At 46.2% G+C, this 5000-nt stretch overlaps 13 non-coding genes and 3 pseudogenes across 13 annotated transcripts in view; all 16 read right to left on the reverse strand.

The window, feature by feature from the left end:
* Positions 1 to 185: 185 nt before the first annotated feature.
* Positions 186 to 304, reverse strand: LOC147183987 (5S ribosomal RNA). Its single transcript, XR_015093930.1, has one exon. It is a non-coding gene; the product is annotated as a 5S ribosomal RNA (ribosomal RNA).
* Positions 305 to 500: 196 nt separating this feature from the next.
* On the reverse strand, positions 501 to 609 carry LOC147183988 (5S ribosomal RNA; annotated as a pseudogene).
* Positions 610 to 807: 198 nt separating this feature from the next.
* Positions 808 to 926, reverse strand: LOC147183989 (5S ribosomal RNA). The gene has a single exon (XR_015090928.1). It is a non-coding gene; the product is annotated as a 5S ribosomal RNA (ribosomal RNA).
* A 197-nt stretch (positions 927 to 1123) lies between these two features.
* Positions 1124 to 1242, reverse strand: LOC147183990 (5S ribosomal RNA). Its single transcript, XR_015093941.1, has one exon. It is a non-coding gene; the product is annotated as a 5S ribosomal RNA (ribosomal RNA).
* Positions 1243 to 1438: 196 nt separating this feature from the next.
* Positions 1439 to 1547, reverse strand: LOC147183991 (5S ribosomal RNA; annotated as a pseudogene).
* A 197-nt stretch (positions 1548 to 1744) lies between these two features.
* On the reverse strand, positions 1745 to 1863 carry LOC147183992 (5S ribosomal RNA). The gene has a single exon (XR_015093829.1). It is a non-coding gene; the product is annotated as a 5S ribosomal RNA (ribosomal RNA).
* Positions 1864 to 2058: 195 nt separating this feature from the next.
* On the reverse strand, positions 2059 to 2177 carry LOC147183993 (5S ribosomal RNA). Its single transcript, XR_015091340.1, has one exon. It is a non-coding gene; the product is annotated as a 5S ribosomal RNA (ribosomal RNA).
* Positions 2178 to 2373: 196 nt separating this feature from the next.
* Positions 2374 to 2492, reverse strand: LOC147183994 (5S ribosomal RNA). Its single transcript, XR_015090929.1, has one exon. It is a non-coding gene; the product is annotated as a 5S ribosomal RNA (ribosomal RNA).
* A 195-nt stretch (positions 2493 to 2687) lies between these two features.
* LOC147183995 (5S ribosomal RNA) lies at positions 2688 to 2806 on the reverse strand. The gene has a single exon (XR_015090930.1). It is a non-coding gene; the product is annotated as a 5S ribosomal RNA (ribosomal RNA).
* A 196-nt stretch (positions 2807 to 3002) lies between these two features.
* LOC147183996 (5S ribosomal RNA) lies at positions 3003 to 3121 on the reverse strand. Its single transcript, XR_015090933.1, has one exon. It is a non-coding gene; the product is annotated as a 5S ribosomal RNA (ribosomal RNA).
* Positions 3122 to 3318: 197 nt separating this feature from the next.
* Positions 3319 to 3437, reverse strand: LOC147183997 (5S ribosomal RNA). The gene has a single exon (XR_015090934.1). It is a non-coding gene; the product is annotated as a 5S ribosomal RNA (ribosomal RNA).
* Positions 3438 to 3634: 197 nt separating this feature from the next.
* LOC147183998 (5S ribosomal RNA) lies at positions 3635 to 3753 on the reverse strand. The gene has a single exon (XR_015090935.1). It is a non-coding gene; the product is annotated as a 5S ribosomal RNA (ribosomal RNA).
* Positions 3754 to 3949: 196 nt separating this feature from the next.
* On the reverse strand, positions 3950 to 4068 carry LOC147183999 (5S ribosomal RNA). Its single transcript, XR_015090937.1, has one exon. It is a non-coding gene; the product is annotated as a 5S ribosomal RNA (ribosomal RNA).
* Positions 4069 to 4265: 197 nt separating this feature from the next.
* LOC147184000 (5S ribosomal RNA) lies at positions 4266 to 4384 on the reverse strand. The gene has a single exon (XR_015093840.1). It is a non-coding gene; the product is annotated as a 5S ribosomal RNA (ribosomal RNA).
* A 198-nt stretch (positions 4385 to 4582) lies between these two features.
* LOC147184001 (5S ribosomal RNA) lies at positions 4583 to 4711 on the reverse strand (annotated as a pseudogene).
* Positions 4712 to 4900: 189 nt separating this feature from the next.
* The window catches only part of LOC147184002 (5S ribosomal RNA), a 119-nt gene continuing 19 nt past the window's right edge, over positions 4901 to 5000 (reverse strand). The window contains exon 1 of the ribosomal RNA XR_015090944.1: positions 4901 to 5000. This exon is cut by the window's right edge and continues 19 nt beyond it. This is a non-coding gene — a ribosomal RNA (5S ribosomal RNA).

The following is a 5000-nucleotide window of genomic DNA, read 5'->3' on the forward strand; positions in this document are numbered from 1 at the left end:
CACAGTTGACTCTTTTAAAGATTACACTCGTCCCAACTTGGGGTGGAAAAAGCATTTTGACAGCATTTTCAGCTCTCATCCTGTCAGTTTAGCGTGTGGCTGTCTGCTAGCAAGTAGCTAGCAAACTGGAATTATTTTGTGAAAGTTTACTTTTGCGACGGAGGTGCAAAAAAAAAAAAAAAAAAAGCTTACAGCACCTGGTATTCCCAGGCGGTCTCCCATCCAAGTACTAACCAGGCCCGACCCTGCTTAGCTTCCGAGATCAGACGAGATCGGGTGTTCTCAGGGTAGTATGGCCGTAAGCCGAGAAAAAGCCCACAGTTGACTCTTTTAAAGATTACACTCGTCCCAGATTGGGGTGGAAAAAGCATTTTGACAGCATTTTCAGCTCTCATCCTGTCAGTTTAGCGTGTGGCTGTCTGCTAGCAAGTAGCTAGCAAACTGGAATTATTTTGTGAAAGTTTACTTTTGCGACGGAGGTGCAAAAAAAAAAAAAAAAATGCTTACAGCACCTGGTATTCCCAGGCGGTCTCCCATCCAAGTACTAACCAGGCCCGACCCTGCTTAGCTTCCGAGATCGGGCGTTCTCAGGGTAGTATGGCCGTAAGCCGAGAAAAAGCCCACAGTTGACTCTTTTAAAGATTACACTCGTCCCAACTTGGGGTGGAAAAAGCATTTTGACAGCATTTTCAGCTCTCATCCTGTCAGTTTAGCGTGTGGCTGTCTGCTAGCAAGTAGCTAGCAAACTGGAATTATTTTGTGAAAGTTTACTTTTGCGACGGAGGTGCAAAAAAAAAACAAAAAAAAAGCTTACAGCACCTGGTATTCCCAGGCGGTCTCCCATCCAAGTACTAACCAGGCCCGACCCTGCTTAGCTTCCGAGATCGGACGAGATCGGGCGTTCTCAGGGTAGTATGGCCGTAAGCCGAGAAAAAGCCCACAGTTGACTCTTTTAAAGATTACACTCGTCCCAACTTGGGGTGGAAAAAGCATTTTGACAGCATTTTCAGCTCTCATCCTGTCAGTTTAGCGTGTGGCTGTCTGCTAGCAAGTAGCTAGCAAACTGGAATTATTTTGTGAAAGTTTACTTTTGCGACGGAGGTGCAAAAAAAAAAAAAAAAAAAGCTTACAGCACCTGGTATTCCCAGGCGGTCTCCCATCCAAGTACTAACCAGGCCCGACCCTGCTTAGCTTCCGAGATCAGACGAGATCGGGTGTTCTCAGGGTAGTATGGCCGTAAGCCGAGAAAAAGCCCACAGTTGACTCTTTTAAAGATTACACTCGTCCCAGATTGGGGTGGAAAAAGCATTTTGACAGCATTTTCAGCTCTCATCCTGTCAGTTTAGCGTGTGGCTGTCTGCTAGCAAGTAGCTAGCAAACTGGAATTATTTTGTGAAAGTTTACTTTTGCGACGGAGGTGCAAAAAAAAAAAAAAAAATGCTTACAGCACCTGGTATTCCCAGGCGGTCTCCCATCCAAGTACTAACCAGGCCCGACCCTGCTTAGCTTCCGAGATCGGGCGTTCTCAGGGTAGTATGGCCGTAAGCCGAGAAAAAGCCCACAGTTGACTCTTTTAAAGATTACACTCGTCCCAACTTGGGGTGGAAAAAGCATTTTGACAGCATTTTCAGCTCTCATCCTGTCAGTTTAGCGTGTGGCTGTCTGCTAGCAAGTAGCTAGCAAACTGGAATTATTTTGTGAAAGTTTACTTTTGCGACGGAGGTGCAAAAAAAAAAAAAAAAAAAGCTTACAGCACCTGGTATTCCCAGGCGGTCTCCCATCCAAGTACTAACCAGGCCCTACCCTGCTTAGCTTCCGAGATCGGACGAGATCGGGCGTTCTCAGGGTAGTATGGCCGTAAGCCGAGAAAAAGCCCACAGTTGACTCTTTTAAAGATTACACTCGTCCCATATTGGGGTGGAAAAAGCATTTTGAATGCATTTTCAGCTCTCATCCTGTCAGCTTAGCGTGTGGCTGTCTAATAGCAAGTAGCTAGCAAACTGGAATTATTTTGTGAAAGTTTACTTTTGCGACGGAGGTGCAAAAAAAATAAATAAATGCTTACAGCACCTGGTATTCCCAGGCGGTCTCCCATCCAAGTACTAACCAGGCCCGACCCTGCTTAGCTTCCGAGATCGGACGAGATCGGGCGTTCTCAGGGTAGTATGGCCGTAAGCCGAGAAAAAGCCCACAGTTGACTCTTTTAAAGATTACACTCGTCCCATATTGGGGTGGAAAAAGCATTTTGAATGCATTTTCAGCTCTCATCCTGTCAGCTTAGCGTGTGGCTGTCTAATAGCAAGTAGCTAGCAAACTGGAATTATTTTGTGAAAGTTTACTTTTGCGACGGAGGTGCAAAAAAAAAAAAAAAAAAGCTTACAGCACCTGGTATTCCCAGGCGGTCTCCCATCCAAGTACTAACCAGGCCCGACCCTGCTTAGCTTCCGAGATCGGACGAGATCGGGCGTTCTCAGGGTAGTATGGCCGTAAGCCGAGAAAAAGCCCACAGTTGACTCTTTTAAAGATTACACTCGTCCCATATTGGGGTGGAAAAAGCATTTTGACAGCATTTTCAGCTCTCATCCTGTCAGTTTAGCGTGTGGCTGTCTAATAGCAAGTAGCTAGCAAACTGGAATTATTTTGTGAAAGTTTACTTTTGCGACGGAGGTGCAAAAAAAAAAAAAAAAAGCTTACAGCACCTGGTATTCCCAGGCGGTCTCCCATCCAAGTACTAACCAGGCCCGACCCTGCTTAGCTTCCGAGATCGGACGAGATCGGGCGTTCTCAGGGTAGTATGGCCGTAAGCCGAGAAAAAGCCCACAGTTGACTCTTTTAAAGATTACACTCGTCCCAACTTGGGGTGGAAAAAGCATTTTGACAGCATTTTCAGCTCTCATCCTGTCAGTTTAGCGTGTGGCTGTCTGCTAGCAAGTAGCTAGCAAACTGGAATTATTTTGTGAAAGTTTACTTTTGCGACGGAGGTGCAAAAAAAAAAAAAAAAAAGCTTACAGCACCTGGTATTCCCAGGCGGTCTCCCATCCAAGTACTAACCAGGCCCGACCCTGCTTAGCTTCCGAGATCGGACGAGATCGGGCGTTCTCAGGGTAGTATGGCCGTAAGCCGAGAAAAAGCCCACAGTTGACTCTTTTAAAGATTACACTCGTCCCAACTTGGGGTGGAAAAAGCATTTTGAATGCATTTTCAGCTCTCATCCTGTCAGCTTAGCGTGTGGCTGTCTAATAGCAAGTAGCTAGCAAACTGGAATTATTTTGTGAAAGTTTACTTTTGCGACGGAGGTGCAAAAAAAAAAAAAAAAAAAGCTTACAGCACCTGGTATTCCCAGGCGGTCTCCCATCCAAGTACTAACCAGGCCCGACCCTGCTTAGCTTCCGAGATCGGACGAGATCGGGCGTTCTCAGGGTAGTATGGCCGTAAGCCGAGAAAAAGCCCACAGTTGACTCTTTTAAAGATTACACTCGTCCCAACTTGGGGTGGAAAAAGCATTTTGAATGCATTTTCAGCTCTCATCCTGTCAGCTTAGCGTGTGGCTGTCTAATAGCAAGTAGCTAGCAAACTGGAATTATTTTGTGAAAGTTTACTTTTGCGACGGAGGTGCAAAAAAAAAAAAAAAAAAAGCTTACAGCACCTGGTATTCCCAGGCGGTCTCCCATCCAAGTACTAACCAGGCCCGACCCTGCTTAGCTTCCGAGATCGGACGAGATCGGGCGTTCTCAGGGTAGTATGGCCGTAAGCCGAGAAAAAGCCCACAGTTGACTCTTTTAAAGATTACACTCGTCCCAACTTGGGGTGGAAAAAGCATTTTGACAGCATTTTCAGCTCTCATCCTGTCAGTTTAGCGTGTGGCTGTCTGCTAGCAAGTAGCTAGCAAACTGGAATTATTTTGTGAAAGTTTACTTTTGCGACGGAGGTGCAAAAAAAAAAAAAAAAAAGCTTACAGCACCTGGTATTCCCAGGCGGTCTCCCATCCAAGTACTAACCAGGCCCGACCCTGCTTAGCTTCCGAGATCGGACGAGATCGGGCGTTCTCAGGGTAGTATGGCCGTAAGCCGAGAAAAAGCCCACAGTTGACTCTTTTAAAGATTACACTCGTCCCAACTTGGGGTGGAAAAAGCATTTTGACAGCATTTTCAGCTCTCATCCTGTCAGTTTAGCGTGTGGCTGTCTGCTAGCAAGTAGCTAGCAAACTGGAATTATTTTGTGAAAGTTTACTTTTGCGACGGAGGTGCAAAAAAAAAAAAAAAAAAAGCTTACAGCACCTGGTATTCCCAGGCGGTCTCCCATCCAAGTACTAACCAGGCCCTACCCTGCTTAGCTTCCGAGATCGGACGAGATCGGGCGTTCTCAGGGTAGTATGGCCGTAAGCCGAGAAAAAGCCCACAGTTGACTCTTTTAAAGATTACACTCGTCCCAACTTGGGGTGGAAAAAGCATTTTGACAGCATTTTCAGCTCTCATCCTGTCAGTTTAGCGTGTGGCTGTCTGCTAGCAAGTAGCTAGCAAACTGGAATTATTTTGTGAAAGTTTACTTTTGCGACGGAGGTGCAAAAAAAAAACAAAAAAATAACTTACAGCACCTGGTATTCCCAGGCGGTCTCCCATCCAAGTACTAACCAGGCCCGACCCTGCTTAGCTTCCGAGATCGGACGAGATCGGGCGAGATCGGGCGTTCTCAGGGTAGTATGGCCGTAAGCCGAGAAAAAGCCCACAGTTGACTCTTTTAAAGATTACACTCGTCCCAACTTGGGGTAGAAAAAGCATTTTGACAGCATTTTCAGCTCTCATCCTGTCAGTTTAGCGTGTGGCTGTCTGCTAGCAAGTAGCTAGCAAACTGGAATTATTTTGTGAAAGTTTACTTTTGCGACGGAGGTGCAAAAAAAAAAAGCTTACAGCACCTGGTATTCCCAGGCGGTCTCCCATCCAAGTACTAACCAGGCCCGACCCTGCTTAGCTTCCGAGATCGGACGAGATCGGGCGTTCTCA

Source organism: Leptonotus elevatus, chromosome 1, assembly GCF_054856555.1.
Source record: "Leptonotus elevatus isolate MCC_2025b chromosome 1, RoL_Lele_1.0, whole genome shotgun sequence".
In the NCBI taxonomy this organism is placed as follows: domain Eukaryota; kingdom Metazoa; phylum Chordata; class Actinopteri; order Syngnathiformes; family Syngnathidae; genus Leptonotus; species Leptonotus elevatus.